This window comes from Alligator mississippiensis, chromosome 3 (assembly GCF_030867095.1).
Source record: "Alligator mississippiensis isolate rAllMis1 chromosome 3, rAllMis1, whole genome shotgun sequence".
In the NCBI taxonomy this organism is placed as follows: Eukaryota; Metazoa; Chordata; order Crocodylia; family Alligatoridae; genus Alligator; species Alligator mississippiensis.
Window position 1 is genome coordinate 138,276,091 of NC_081826.1, and position 13,672 is coordinate 138,289,762.

Consider the following 13,672-nt stretch of genomic DNA (forward strand, 5'->3'; position numbering starts at 1 on the left):
GCCCCCAGACCATAGGTTGATACCCTTTCTTTTTATCCTAGCTAATTTCTTTGGCCAAGCCATTCCTCCTTCTCAGTACTCCTCCTGCTGTTTGTCTTTATCCTCAAGGTCCATTACACCATTCTCTCATCCTATATCACGTCTTATTCAGAACGGAGACCCTGACTCCTTCCTCCAGTGACTTCCAAGCACCCGCCTTTCCTGTGACATCTACAAAAGCATAGCAAGGGCTTGGCTGTTGTTTTAATGCCATGAGCCCTTCCTATCCTGTTGATAGCCCTGTTCCATTGTGCTCCCCATTTCCAACGGTACTGAAGTCTGAGACACAGATGCACCTTGTTCTGCTTCTTATGTAGTGCCAGATACCATAGGTTTCCTGGCCTATAATGGGAGCTCCTGCATATTGTAGGAATGCAAATAATAATTTAAAGCTTATCTCTTGGGATTCTTCATCAACCTACTGAAACTGTTCAACTGATCCAGGAATAGGATGAAGGGGGAGCATGCAGCCCCTTAACTTTTTTGATTTTTGTTATTTACATATTTTGGAAAATTTTTCATCTTCTAGGTCAAATTAGCCAGATCAGTTCTGAATCCTTTGAATCATTGAAAAACCATATGTGGCCCTGCTACTGGCAAGTATCCTCCACACTAGACTTTTCAGACTGGGTCTTTAGATACTTTCAAATCCATTGGCAGGCATCCTACATGCAGGCCCAAGTCCGGAGGCTTCAGGTTCGGATGTCCCTGAGTTTTGCTTGCCCTCAGCCAACGGCCACAGGAGCAAGCTAAGGAGGAGACCCCATTGTCATAAAGTCAGAGTGTAGCCCCCTCACCTGGACACTTTGACTCTGCTGCGCACATAGAGGAGCTCTGAAATCACTGCCCAGTCAACAGGGGCTCCTGCTGGAGCTCCATGTGAACAGTGGGTGCTGAGCTCACCAGCTGATTGGGGTGAGGTCTGGCCAGAGTCCCTGCTTTCCTATGGTCCCAGAGCCCAGAGGGTGAAGGCTGCTATTGTTTGCCCTTCTCTTTCCTCTCTGTTGAATTCAACAGCAGGGGAAAGGAGGGGATGAGCAGCAGCAACACATCTCTCTTTCACCCAGACCCACACCAAGGGATTACTTAGCAGAGCTAAAGTGAGGGTCCAGTCTCACTGCCAAGCCCCCTCTAGATCCACCCCTGTTTGCACCCATCTCTGAACACTATCACCACCTACTTTGAGTAAAAAGTTGAATGCTGATCAGAGGGACATTATTGCTGTTTTCAACCAAGGGTCTCCTCTGTCTGGTGTTTAGCCCCATTCCATAGCTACATAAACCAGGGAGGGCAGGGAATGTGGATGGCTGGATTGACTGAATCAGAGGACCAGTGCCACACTCCTCCACTCGTGAGGGAGGCAGGAAGTGAGGTCAAGGTTTTTCGAAGGCAAAGACAGTGAGAAAGCATGTCAATGTAGACAGATCTAAATCTTCCAGTTCTGGACACATCATCCTCAAACTTCTGGAGACTTACTGTGCAGCCTGAACACATCTAAAATTCAGAGAAATTCACAGGAAGGTTAGGAAGGATAAAGAAAAGAGTGTACCTTCTGCTCCCATTGGAGTCCATGGAACCTTTACACAGAAGGTTTTGCTTTCTGTAGACATAGCAATTTTCCCAGCTGTCTCAAATAAGCTGCTTTCCACCATAAGGGCAGACCATTTTGATTAGCTTTGTACACTGGCTTTGCCATTCATGTAGGGGACTACTTGTCACTGTGCATAAGGGAAAAACAACAGACTTGGAGGCTACACCTTCTTCTCTTTCCTGACAAGCCATAAAGCTCATCCTATGTTCCTGGAGTTATGCTGAGCTACTTCTACCTCACAGCCTCTCCTCCCCAAGGAACAAACAAGGCTCTTGGTAAAACCTGTGCATGTCTATCAGCTTGCAGCATTGGAGGGAAGTGAGAAGTGAGAGAGGGGTTCTCTTTGAAAGAAAAGAACTTATAATTGAAAGTTTAAGATTTGTCTTTAAAGATCAGATAATGGAACTTCCTCACATTTCGTGTTATATGGATAAAGAGCTTTATAATGCAGTGTCATAGCAATGACATTAGAGTGGGCAGATCTTTATAGTTTAAAATTAATTGTGCTACTGCATGATCAATGGACAGTGCTGGTACTTATTGGAATGCCTGTCTGCTATAAAACACAGTTGAGAGATCTAAAATGCTAAAAGAAAACCATAAGCAAATATAAATGCAGTTTATTAATTTACATTTATCCTTTACATTTAAAACTTCAAAGAAACAGAACACTTGCAAATTTAAATTGTATAATACAAATTCAATACAAAGTAAAATACATATACACTTGCTATACTACAGAGTGGGCATGCCTACACAAGACACTTTAATGTGAAGTAGGATAGTTTACTGCACAGTAAGCATGTGCATCTACATATGTGTCTACAAGCAAATGCAAGTAACAACTTTACTCGCAAGTAGTTACTGTGCAGTAGTTTTTGTGTAGGTGCCTGAACAGGAGCATTGTTTCAAAGTTGTTAGGGGCTGGAAGGGACCTTACAGATCATCAGGTCTAGTCCTCCTGCATGTGGGCAGGAAAGACTTTTGGGTTCAAATGATCCCAGCAAGATGGGCATCAAGATGTTTTTTGAAGATCACCAGGGTGCATGACTGTACCACTTCTGGGGGGAGCCTGTGCCAAACCCTCAGCACTCGGCTTATAAAGATTTTTTTCTTTATGTCTAGCCTGAAGTGATCTTCAATCAGCTTGTGCCCATTATTTCTTATCCTCCCCTGGGGGGTCTTGGTGAATAGATACTCCCCCAAACCCTGATGTATGCCCCAATATACTTATAGGCTGCAACCAAGTCCCCCGAGTCCTCTTTTCTCCAGGCTGAACAATTCCGAGTCCCTCAGCCTCTCTTCATATGGCTTGGTCTCCAGGCCTCTAATCATGTGTATGGCCCTCCTCTGGAGTCTCTCGAGCTTCTCCACATCATTCCTGAAGTGCAGCGCCAGAACTGGATGAAGTACTCCAGTTGCGGTCTCACCAAGGCTGAGTAAAGTAGGAGGATGACATCCTTTGCCTTGCTCAAGATGCCTCAGTGGATGCATGCCGGTGTTTGGTTAGCTCAGCCAGCTACAGTATCGCATCGGTGGCTCACGTTCATTTTGTTGTCACTCATGACACCCAGGTCTCATTCAGTTGTGGTGAATTCAGTTCAGGTGCTGACAAGCAGAGCACTGCCAAGTCTGTAATTGTGTTGTGGGTTATTTCTCCCCAGATGGAGCATTTTACATTTCTGTGTATTAAATAACATCAGGTTGAGGTTTGCCCACTTCACAAGCCTGTCCAGGTCAGCCTGTATTGCCAGCCTGTCTTTGAGCATGACAACACTCCCCAGTAAGCTTGGAGTTGTCAGTGAACTTTGCTAGATTGCTTGTAATGCCTGAATCCAAATTGTGTATGAACATGTTGAAGAGCACTGGTCCAAGTACTAACTTCTGAGGAATGCCACTGGTTGCCCTCCGCCATGATGATTCAGTTCTGTCGATCAGTACCCTTTGGGTCCTACCACAGAGCCACTTATATAGCCACCAGACTGTGAAGTGATCAAGGCTGCATTTTTCAATTTGACCATGAGGACATAGTGGGAGACCAGGTCAAAGGTCTTTTTGAAGCCCAAGTATATGACATCACCTCATTTCCTCTATCCAGATGGTAAGTAACCTGATTGTAGAAGGAAATGAGGTTGGTTTGGCATGACCTGCCCATGATGAAGCCATGTTGGCTATCCTTCAGAATACTGCCTTCAGTTAGCCTGTGTGTGATGGTTTATTTGATGATTTTCTCCACGATTTTACCTGGGATTGAGGTCAAACTGGTTAGCCTGTAATTTCCTGGGTCCTCCCTTCTCCTTTTCTTAAAGATAAGTACCACATTGGCTTTTTTTCCAGTCTTCTGGGGCTTCTCCCAAGCGCCACAAGTTTTCAAATAATTTCACCATTGGATGTGCGATGACGGCTAGTTCTTTTAGCACTCTTTTAGCATGCCAGTTCTTTTCGCAAATCTATTAGTGGTCAGCTAGCCACCAGGGTGGTGGGAGATTGTTCCCAGACTCCAGGAAATGCCTGCTGCCAGGGTGGGCTCTGCCACCAGAGCTAGGGGGGAGGGATTATCCTTATCTTTCAGCCCCCATTTCACCATTGCGATCATGGAGCAGGGGGCCAGAAAATCCTTATCTCTCAGTACCAGCTCAGTGGTTGCAGGGCCAGCACTAGGAGATCCTTATTTCCCAACATCAGCTCCATGACAGTAGGGCCAGTGCTGTGAGATCCTTATCTCCCAGCACCAGCTCTGCAGTCATTCATAGATTCATAGACATTAGGGCTGGAAGGGACCTCAGAAGATCATCAAGTCCAGCCCCCTGCCCCAGCAGGGCTGGATAAGCATCTCCCAGCACCAGCTACAGTCATGGAGCTGGTGCTGGGAGCTCCCTGCTGACGGGGGCTGGGGAGCCTGTTCCTCCCTCAGCTCCATGATCATGAAGCTGGGTGAGGAACCGGCTGGGGAGCTTGTTCCCCACCCATCCCCGTGCTCACACAGCTAAGTAAGGAACAGGCTCTCCAGCCTGTTCCCCACCCAGCTCTGCATGCATGGAACTGAGCGGGGAACAAGCTCCCCAAGCTGTTCTCCACTCAGCTCTGTGCTTGCAGAGCTGAGTGGGGACCAAGCTCTCCAGCTCCCAACTTGCAATTGTGGAGTGGGAGCTGAGACCTGTCCCAGTTAGAGGCAGGTCCCAGCCCCATGCCCTGATACGATGATCGAGGCAAGGAGCTTGGAAAGAGCTGCAGGGGTGGGGCAGGTCCCAGCTTCCTGCCCCAATCCATCAGTAGGGCAGCTCTTTGCAAGTCCCCTGTCCTTATCAGGAAGCTGGGGCTGGGAGCTCCCTGCTGTTGAGGCAGGGAGACACTGTCCCTGCTCCGGCAGCAAGCAACCCCCTGGGGGCAGGGAGCAGTGTCCCAGCCCTGGCAAGAAGACAGCTTTTTCCTGGCTCAGTGCTCTCTGCCAGCACTGGGCTAGCTCCCCCTGGTGGCAGCAGGGGCCCATAGCAGAACCACAGGAAGTGGGAGCAGTTTGCTGCTAGGAGCAGCAAATCTGCTCCTATATCTCTGCATGTGTAGATGTCTGCCTGGGAGCATTTACTTGCAAATAGCTTACTTGTAATTAAACTGATGTTGGATCAAATGCATGTGTAGATGCATTTGGTGCTTCTTTATACAGTGTTTAACTGTTTATAAATTTGCTTCATAATCAGTTACCAGATCTTTCAATTCAGAATACAGACAAAAATCTGTCTTGCTTTATGCCTTAAGCAGGTTCCTATAACTCTACAGTTACTCGGAGTAAGAAAGAGCATAATTTGATCTTCTATAACAGAACTTACTGTTCCACTAGAAAAAGCCACAATTAGCATTTGGCATGATTTGAGCATTTAAGAAAAGACAGCAAGCTTAAGTATGATCATGTGTCTGCCCATTTGCAGGTGCATGTCTGTAAACTCTAGAAGAAAAAGCATGATTCATAGGAAATTCAGTGCTGATTTGTAACCATTTTCCAATCCAGTAAATTCATACAAAACATAAAAGTTCTCTTAATTCTCTGCAAATCAATCCATCCAAATATTGGAGTGTCTTGCACTCTGAAGCCAAAATCGTCTTTTGAAAAGTTACTTAGCTTCAAAGGATTGGCACATACTATAGACCAGTCTTTTTTTTTTTTTAGCCTTTTATCACTAGCTGACCCTGCATATATTCAGAAAGATTTTCTTGTACAGATACTCTACTAGTTTGCTATAGTTCTTCAGAGCCACAAACTCAAAAAATAGAATCTGGAAGTCAGAGAGAAACATTTGGGACCATTGTCTTTCTATGAATGATTGCACAGATGCCATACTCTTTAACATCCGTTTTCATGGCAGTAAAAATCTATTTTGTATCATAAACAGTGTTAAAAGCTTTTAAATTACAGTTAATCTTCCAATCCTGGAACAAAATCCCTGAACGGCAGTTTTTTGCAGGATCAAGGACTAGAGCAGCTGCTATTAATACTGGCTTGATATGAAAAGTTGAAAGTATAGTACTAGGTGATTATAAAGAGAGTATAAAAAGAAAAGAAAATTCTTAATTTTCAAAATTTAAAGACAAAAATTCTTCAATCCACAGAGTAAAAAAACCCTTAGCAAAAATTGATCTGAACAACAATGTGCCCAGCAATATTTGCTATTCAGCAGGGATAGGTTGACATCTGACTTGGGAACGCTTTGAAGCAGTATCTTTAAGCATCATTAATAAAAGTATCTTTCAAATTGGTTTTCTTAGCTAGAGAAGCAACAGCTGGTGGCTTTACACTTTACCTGTATGGCTACATAGCCAAGTAGCTGCAGATGTCTCTGTTTAATAGCTTCTCTTCCTAGAAGATTATGGCTGTTGATGCAAAACCGCTTTTCATCATTAATACAAAGAGCTAAACCAATTTTCCAACCAGCTGCTACACATGCTCTGTAGGCCCCCAGGGAAAGGAGAAGGGGATGTGACCTTCCTCCACTTTCTCCCATTTTGAGCACATGATCCTCCAGGAGGGGGCAGGAAAGGGCATTATGAAAATCAGATTTTTTTCAAATCTCCCTTAGGCAAAATATAAACCCCAGATAGTAAAAATTAAGGCTCTGGTCTAGCAACATTTAAGCAGATAGCTCTACTTAACTGAATAGGTGTTAACCTTAAGCATGTATGCAGGGTGGCAACATCAGGCTTAACGTTATATTTTTAAATATCTGAAGTACCCATTCTTCACCCAGGGTGTTATTTTGCAATTGCTGTGTTTGTTTATTTTCAAAGAACTTAGTACAACATATGTAGGTCAAAAATATTGTTTATTTTTAAAGAACATAGTACAACCTGTTTAGCATTTAATATTTAATGTGGAGCGAAAAAAAAGGCAAGAATCAATATAATGATGACAATTGAGATGAGAAAAAAAAAGGCAAGCACCAGTATAATAATGACAACTGAACTGAATTCACTGCATCCAAAATGGAGTGGCACCAGTTTGTTACCTGAGAAGTGAAGGAATCCCAGTCAATGTAAGCCCCAAAAAGGGTCAAGTGAAAATAACCCTCATATAATTTTCCTTGGATGGTATTCAGTGATTTTGGAAGGTTTAGAGTAGATAGGACCAGCCTTTCTCAAGTTATCAGTGGACAGACAGACAGACAGACAATTCATTTTATATAGAGAGATAAAAGCTTCTAGTGTCACAAAGCCTTTCTCACTTCAAAGCAAAGAAGATGCTGTGGTAACTGTTTAGACATTAAGTCCATTAATTAAATTTCTGTGGGCTGGTGTATAAACAGGGCCGCATTTTAAAAAGTAAAACAGTGTACACTTCAGATCCTAATCCCAGATTAAGGTACCCAAGGGTGGAATCTCCAAAAGCACCTCCTTGATTTAAAAGCACCAATACCATGGAGGTCCAACCACCAAATCCTGATGGAGGCGTATAACCTGGTCAAAGCATTTCTGCTTTCTTGACTCATGGAAGCGCAGTTACAAACACACTACTGGCTTTGCTTACCAACTTTGTAGCTGAAGCTGTAGCATTTCAACAAGACATGCTAATGAAGCCCTGGTCTGGTTGACTGATTTCACCCCAGAGGACCATTTCAAGTTAAATTTGTTAGCAGAAATCTCTGTGAGCATGCCTATGGGGGTTAGGAAAGGGAGGGCAGGAAGAGGAGTGGAAATAGGAAGGAAAATAAAAAAGAATTGATGACTTGTGAAGAAAAATAATTGTTTAAAAAAACCAGCCCCCATGGGTACATCCAGACGAGCGCACTTGTGCATCTTGCAGCATCTCAGAGCCCTTTGAGATGCCGCAAGAGGCACGTGAGGGAATGAGAAAAAGTTCCCCGCACTGCAGATTTGCAGCACAGGGGCAAAATTAGACCCCTGGATATCCAGGGGTCAAAAAAAAACCAGGGCAGAAAAAAGCAGGGCAGGGCACGTGCCCTGAGGCAACTGGAGGCTGGGTCCTCCACAGAGATGCTCTGGCAGCACCCAGAACATCTCTATGGTTGGCCTTCACTCTGGTGCTGAAGCATGCTGCCTGCTTGTGCAAGGCGGGCAGTGAGCAAGCTGCAGTGAGCTGGACCCGGGCTCCAGTGCCAGTAGGTAGGGAGTGGGGCAGAGGATGGGGAGGGGACCATGAGGGGGACCCCAGCTGGCCCTGCCCGCTGCCCCAGACACCCCAATCCCTGCCCTGCTCGGCCCCAGCATCCCGGCAAGTAAAAACAAACAAACAAAAAAACTCACCGGCAGCAGCAGCTGCCACCAGGGTCACTGGGCCCCACTGCCCCCCGCTGCCCCATGCCGCATGGGGGGATCAGGCCCCACAGCCCCTGATCCTGCCGGTGAGTAGAGGCTTTTTTTTTTTTTAAATGCCAGTGGCTGGGGTGGGGGGCCAGCCATCAGGGGCTGGGGGAGTGAGCAGAGGATGGGGCTGGGTGGAGCAGCCATCGGGGGTCTTCAGGAGCTGGCAGGGGTGGGGCCACGTGGGGCAGCAATCCAGGGGGCTGGGGAAGCAAGCAGGGCTGGGGCACGTGGGCCCTGCAGTGGGGGTAGACCCTGTGGGGGCCGTTTTACCCCTGTTGTGGGAGCTGTAACCTGTGTTGAGGGGCTGTAACCCCTGTGAAGGGCTGTAAACCCTGTGCGGGGCTTTGGCTTCTGTCGGGGTGCTCTAGCCCCTGTTGGGGGGTTGTAACCCCTGTGGCGGGGGGCTGTGACCCCTGTGGGGGGCAGCAAAACTTATAGGTATTTAGAATTCACTTTATTATGATGATAGAGACACTGGTAGGCTTCCAAATTGCTTTAACATTGTAGACATATCAATAAAACGTTGCCCACCTGATCTCTGTCTCACTTTCTCTCTCTCTTTATATATAGTGGTCTTTTGTTTTACTTGTGAAGGAACATGGATTTTGGGGTATTTTACAGACTGACTTTGGAATTTTTTTTTATCAGGGATTTTTCAGTTTTCCAATAGGGAACACCAGAATTCCTGCTAGGGAGGCCAGTGGCAGGACCCTGCCTGCTCAGAGCTGGCACCTTAGACCCAGCTGGAAGTGGCTGACCTCCTGGCCAGTTGGGGTCAGGAAAACATGTTTTAACAGTTCAAAGCAGGCCACTGCACTGGGAACATCTTTTGGGCAATAGCTGCCTAGATGGCTGGGAAGAGGGCACACATGGCAGTAGTGCTGCCCAAAGGCCATTTTTGCAGCCATAGTCCACTGGCAGCTCACCTAGAGGGGCAGATGCCTCTTCTGGCTGTGCAGCCCCCATCCGGGTCTGGCGGGTCACAGTCAGGCAGCAGCCCTCACTGCCAGTCTGCTGCAGTGGGTAGAGGGTGCAGGGAAGTCTCAGGGCTGCTGCAGCAGTCCAGCTGGCACAACGGGTAGTGTCCCCAGATACCAATTGACTGGGCCCCAGAAGCTCCTGAGAGTGAGTAGCCCTGAGCTACTTGCCAGGGCAGCTTTTTATACTGCTGGGGACAGCACAGGTGCTGGCTCCAGCTCCCCCTGGGTGCAGATCCAGGAGGAGCCAGGTAGGGTTATTTTGCTCCAAGTGGCACAATTTGCCCCACAGCAAAGTGCATATCCCGGCACACGCGCTGAGGCCAAAAGGCCCAGCTCATATTGGCACCACTTCTATTTGAGCTGCTGCAAGTGCAAGTGCTTGCATGTGTGGATGTGCCCCAGAAGTCTTTTTAATGTTCTTTTTCACAGTCAGATGAAACAAGAAGATTCTTGCTTCTCCCTTACAGTCATTCATCAACTGGGTCTATACGTGATATGTAGCTGACACTTAAAAGCACTGAGGGTGGAATCCCAGCTCCACTGAAGCGGGGGGGGGAAAACTCCCTTTGATTTCAATAGGATTAAGACTGTGGATGCTTTCATTTTTTGTCACTGTTAGTCTGTCTTATATCTCTGGCATTTGATTGTCTCTTACCTCTTGTGCACCTCTTTGTTGAAGGAAGCAGGTAGTATTAAGCCATGTTGATTTAGTTTAATCTCAGTATCTGGGTGGGGGCAAGGGAAGAGGGGGAAAGGAGAGCAAATGCTTTCATACAACATACATTGGTTATTGTAGTTTTCATCCTTTTGTTATTTATTATTAATACGTTTTCTGGGTGACAGACATCTAAGAATAAACAACTTTTTGCCACAAATTACAGCAATCCATGCATGCCTGGGTCTAAAGAGGAAGTGAAGAGAAAAAGAAAAAAAACTAGAAAAATAGTTCTGAGAGAGACAGGTATGTAGATTTTGCAATGGCTGGTTACATGTAAACTTGGCACTGACAGTTATACCAGTTTTTTAACCCTCTAAAATTTTAATCAAGGACTCATTTCCTGCCTTCTTTTTTAAACTCTTCTTTATTCCACTCCTCATGAACTTCAGAAAAGGGACAGGAGGGAGAGGATGCACTTGACCTGTAGGAAAGGCAGAGGCAACATACAGACAGGCTGAGAGCTCCTACTTTGCAACTGTAGCAAAAATAGGGGGTAAATATTTTTGCCAGGAAGTTTACTAGCTCATGCTACGTTTGAAGCTATGGTTACTGTACTGTACATTTTATTCAGCAAGTCTTGGTACTGCCCTCTTTCTCTAATAGTGTGCAGTAGGTCGTAAGCCATTGTCATTTCCCCAGGGCTCCAGGTTTTAGAGGTTTTTCCCTGCATTTGGCTCACAATTTGTTCTAGCGTTGCACAGTCTGGGCCTTCTAATTTCCATAAGCTTTCTCCAAGAATACACAGATCTCTAACACTACCTGTCCTTTATCAAGGCATTCCTGGCTCTCTGACACCAAAGACACCATCAGAGTGCTCAAAGACTCCATGCATAATTTTACCAAGGCCTCCAATGCTTTGAGTAATCCAGTGTCTGACAGCTTTGGGGATTCAGGTTCAAATTGAAAACACAATGCTCAAAAGACTTTATTCTCCAAGAGCTCTTCAGGATTCTTTAATATGCCCTCATCCATTTCAGCTTCACAGCTCCTTTGCTGAGCAGTTACTGCCATGGTATCAAGCATCGCCTCCAAAGTGCTGAGAAACATAAAAATCTCTCTGGTTGAATGAGGCTCTTCAGCTCCACAAGGAACCTCTTTCTGTGCATTTTGCTATCACACTGAGGGCTGTTGCCATTTTCCAGTTGGTCTAATAAAAGGTATAATTTTGGAATCAAGAGTTCTAGTTTTTGTATGTCTTTTTGTCTCAGACCAACACGGCTACCAAGTACACCCCTGAAACATGGAAGATGTCGAATTTTAGCCGATTTTGGATTTTAAACTTCATTGCAGAACAACAAGGAAGTTTTTTTGCCTCCCTGCCAGCCATCTGACACCTCCAGGGAAGGAATTCTACCTGATCAACACATCAAAGAGCTACTCAACACAGCTCACAAAGACACTCATGGACCCAGAGGGACAGACTTCCATCTTCAGCTCCCTCTGTGCAAAAATGAAGTTTCTTTCCTACCTATGGGGACTTTTTACCATCTTGTACCATCTACACTTTTCCCAGAACCTGATGAAGAGACTTTGCTCCCAAAAGCTTGCAGAAAAGGACAATTTTCTTGCCATTTTCCAGTTGGTCTAATAAAATGTATCATTTTGGAACCAAGAGTTCTAGTTTTTTGTATGTCTTTTTGTCTCAGACCAACACGGCCACCAAGTACACCACTCTAACATCACTTAAGAACTGTTCATCTGAGCTAATGTGCAGTAGTGTTGTTTATGACACATTAAGTTTAGTACCCATCATTACCGGTACTAAACTTAATGTGCCGTAATTACACTGCAGTAGTGCACCTGTAGAAATGCCCACTGACTCTAAACTGAGTCAATGGGTGCATACACACGTTCATTAATTTGCCATAGTTAGTCAACACAACTAGCATGCAACCAACAGGAAACTTCAAAGAAGTGCTTTTTTATACTGCATCTATACACTGCCAGTAAATAACCCAAAAGGATCTAATTGAGAGGCAGATTGATTAAAATGAAAAGAAAAATAGCTCTCATCTCCCTAAACTGCCCCCTACTTATCTGCATGTCCATCTCGCCTAGATTTAAAGTTTCTTTGAGAAGAAAAATCAATATTTTTGTTCTGTAGACCAGGAGGCACTACTATAAACAGCCCAATATTAAAGCAAGTGTGTTGCTCTGTGCAATATCATCTCTTTTTGTTTTATGATCTTTGCAGTTTTGAAAGAAAGCTGATTGTTCCCAATGGGGGAGGAGAGCTAAGATACAGCTTGGTAGCTAACAGACAGGACATGTCACTTTTCTTAGTGCTTCAGTTTTGCTACCATGTAACATTACAGAAAATGAGCTACTCCCACCTCTGCTACATGCAGTAACTGGGAAAACAGTGCCCTTAATTCCAGAACAGCAGTGAAAGTACTGCATAATGGGGAACTTATTCCAAGCTTCACCTCAGTGACACTGCTGCAAACCTACTGCTTCTATCATTAGAAGGAAAAATGGAAGGGCAAACATTCTCTGTTTAGCTGCTGTTCAGTACTTCAAGCACAGTCCAGCAGGACTCCAAGCTGGCACGCAAGATCTGAGCAAACAGAGTGAAGAAACCCACTGCAGACAAACATGCCTTTAAACTAATTCTAAAAAAGGCTGTTAAAATTAGATGTATGGACAGCATTCATGGCCAGTGTTGCCTTACTGAAATAAACTCAGTTGCTACCATTTACAGCAGAGCTTCTCAACCTTTCTGAACTTGAAGCACACTTCAGTAGACTTGAGGCACCCCCTCCCTTCACAACCCCTGTGAACAGAGCAGCATCCTATCGCAGAAAAGATAAAACATCTCTATGATATGCTCAGCTCCTGGCAGAGGAGTTGGCCTGTGGGGGTGGAGGAATCAGCCAGGCAGGGCCAACCCTGAGCCTGCAGTTATCTGCTTAACTCCTTGCACTGTGGCACCCTTCAGAGGATCTTTGGGCAGTCTGGTTGAGAACTGTTGCTTTCCAGTCACAAGAAGCCTGGCCCTTTCTGACCTAAGAGAGGACACTGTAGGCACCCTGAGAAAGGGCTTCCTTCAAAGCTCTAGCCATGGCTGGGTTCTTCTGCACCAATAAGTGACTGGTGCCTGCTGAATCTGGGGGAGCACCCGTAGAAGCCACCAATGGCAGCGACCCGGTCAGGGGGGGTACCAGACCTACTGACAGCATCAGTGTCAGCCTTCGGTGTGGGGGGGGGCACTGGCCTCGTCGGGGTGGGGTACATGCACCCCTGTGCACCCCCTACCAGTTGCCTATATCTGCACCTGCAGCTGATGCTCTACTCTGTCTCTAGGGTGCCCAGAGTGCTATTCTGCCTCTCCCACCAGTCCCTTGAGTCCTGGCGAAACAGGTGGGGGAGGGGGAGGTAGACAGGGAGAGGTCCCCTTCCTCCTATTTGCGACTCTGTGATGGAGCGAGATGGAAGCAGGGAAGGATGCACCTTTCCACCCAGTGCATCATCCAAGGTGGGAGCTCCTCTTACAGAACGCGGAGGGAGCTGTCCCTCCACCTCGATTCAAAA